Here is a 2,853-nt window from a genome sequence, read left to right as displayed (position 1 = left end):
GCCTGACGACCACTCCGGTGGCCATTTCCCAGACAGCAGATGCGGCCGCTTTAGCCCTGAACGGGCTCCGTGGCTGCCTGGCGGGTCTCTGCTAGTACCCTCTCCGCGAACCCCATGCCAAGCAGTGGCCCTGAGCCAACAGCCTGAGCGCCGGGCAATGGCGGCCTAGACGGCCTTGCCCGGGCCCATCATGGGGATCCTGAAGAAGACCTCTACAACTTCCTCTATGGTGGCGTGGGCTTAAAAGCTCAGTGGGAATGTGGACGAGAAACTGAGCAAAAAATCTCATAAGTGGGATGAAATGAACATTCTTTGTCTATATCATCCAGCAGACAAAGACTATGGTCTAATGAAAATAGATTAACCAAGCACTCCTTACTATCAAAAGATGGGGGATGATGAAGATGCATGTAGTGATACAGAGACCAGTCAAGCCATGGCACCAGATATCTTAGTTAAGAAATTAGCTGCTGCTGAAGAATTGGAGCCAAAGTAGTCTGGCACAAGAAAGCAGTGGAGAGGAGGGTAGTGACCTATCGCATGAAGAACGAGAAAGAAAGTGACAGATGTGACCTAATTAAACTAAAGAGCTTCTGCACAGCAAAAGAAACTATCATCAGAATGAACAGGCAATCAACAGAATGGGAAAAAATTTTTACAATCTATGAATCTGACAAACGGCTAATATCCAGGATCTAGAAATAAACAAATTTACAAGAAAAAAACACCCCTATCAAAAAGTAGGTAAAGGATATGAACAGACATTTCTCAAAAGAAGACATTTATGCCGCCCACAAACATACCAAAAAAAAAAAAAAAAAAGGATCATCATCACTGGTTATGAGAGAAATGCAAATCAAAACCACATTGAGATACCATTTCACACCAGGTATTATGATGATTAATAAAAAATCAGGAGACAACAGATGTTGGAGAGGATGTGGAAAAAGAGGAACGCTTTACACTGTTGGTGGGAGTGTAAATTAGTTCAACCATTGTGGAAGACAGTGTGGTGATTCCTCAAGGATCTAGAACTAGAAATACCATTTGACCCAGCAATCCCATTACTGGGTATATACCCAAAGGATTGTAAATCATTCTACTATAAAGACACATGCACACATATGTTTATTGCAGCACTGTTCACAATTGCAAAGACTTGGAACCAACCCAAACGCCCATTAGTCATAGACTGGATAAAGAAAATGTGTAACATATACACCATGGCATATTATGCAGCCATAACAAAGGATGAGTTCATGTCCTTTGCAGGGGCATGGATGAAACCGGAAACCATCATTCTCAGCAAACTGACACAAGAACAGAAAACCAAGCACTGCATGTTCTCACTCACAAGTGGGTGTTGAAAAATGAAAATACATGGATATAGGGAGGGGAACATCATATACCAGGGCATGTCAAGGAGTGAGGGCTAGGGACAGAATAGCAGGGTGGTGGGGGGATAAGGAAGGGAGAGTATTAGGAGAAATACCTAATGTAGATGATGGGGTGATGGATGCAGCAAACCACCATGGCACGTGTATGCCTATGCAACAAACCTGCACATTCTACACATGTACCCCAGAACTTATAATAAAAATTGAAATTAAAAAAAAATTAACTGCGACAATTTGAAATGAAAAGGAAGCTTCACGACAATGAAGCACTCAATATCAAACTGGCTAGACAATTAATTTCAAAAGACCTACATGATGATGATAGACATGAAGAAATGTTAGAGACTGCAGATGAAGAAAGCTTGAATACAGAAGAATTAAGAATCTACAACAAGTGTCCAACGGCAAAACGAATCACGAAGTTCACAGAAACACTGTAACTGTTAGATATAATAAAACCTGTTACTGTTATACATTGCTTCTTGTTCTCCACAATTCATGACTTAAGTACCAAAATGTATACTAATTATTATATATTGCCAAGAATTAAATGATATCCTTAGAAGCTGATTAGGCTGAAAATAACTTATTGATATATGTATATATTCTTGTGTCAAGTACTTTATCACAAATACAGTGTAACATCATCAATCCAAAGTGGCATTACTTTTGTAAAAACACTGGTTAATTTGTATAAGATATTATATAGCCTTTTATGCTTTAGAAGTTAAATACTATTTTGGTGGGGAACTATTTTATTTTATCACTCTAAATGTGGCGATAGCTCTTATAAAGTTTGTTATTTTTTTTTTAATCAAAAGAATTGAACAACAGGATATAGAGGCTAATAAATATTCAGGCTGAATAATATTTTAACGTTTGTCTTCAACTTGATTTGTCTGTTTAATTGAAAAGGATTATAAGAGTTACTGTTGTATTTTCTGCCCTACTACCCCTTTAAAGTTCCTGTTGAGTTTCTTTGTATTTACAAGGAAAGGACTGAAACTTTTCTCATCAAAACTGGCTTTTTTTTTTTCCCCACAAATTGTCAGGTTAAACTTGCAAAACAAATTTAAGCCAAAGTAGAATTTAGTTATAGTCTAAGGAAGTTAATGTTCTAAAAGATGTAGAATGATAATAAGGTGTGAAAAGATATTGTTAAGTCAACTTAAACATGAAATGATAATTGACCACTGGATTCAGGTGAGCAGAGATGACAACAGCATGTGTATTTCTTTAGAGTGGAGGAAGCAAAGTCTGAATGTAGTTTGCTGGAGAGAGGATGGGAAGAGAAAGAGTTCAGTCAGTACAGTTACATTTTCAATGAGTTTTGTTTAATAGAACAGTCAAGTCAGGCATAGAGGAAGAGGCAGAGTCAAGGGACTTTTATTTATTTATTTTTTTGCTTTGTTTTTAAGCCAGGAGAAAGTGCAATATGTTTCTATACAAATGAAAA

At 37.8% G+C, this 2,853-nt stretch overlaps 1 pseudogene; it reads left to right on the top strand.

The window, feature by feature from the left end:
- Window positions 1-329: 329 nt before the first annotated feature.
- LOC116551129 lies at window positions 330-1,844 on the top strand (annotated as a pseudogene).
- Window positions 1,845-2,853: the final 1,009 nt, after the last annotated feature.

Source organism: Sapajus apella, unplaced genomic scaffold (assembly GCF_009761245.1).
Source record: "Sapajus apella isolate SASKATOON/1434 unplaced genomic scaffold, GSC_monkey_1.0 scaffold9, whole genome shotgun sequence".
NCBI classification, from domain to species: domain Eukaryota; kingdom Metazoa; phylum Chordata; class Mammalia; order Primates; family Cebidae; genus Sapajus; species Sapajus apella.
Note: the sequence above shows the minus strand (reverse complement) of the source record. Positions and strands in the feature narration are given on the sequence as shown.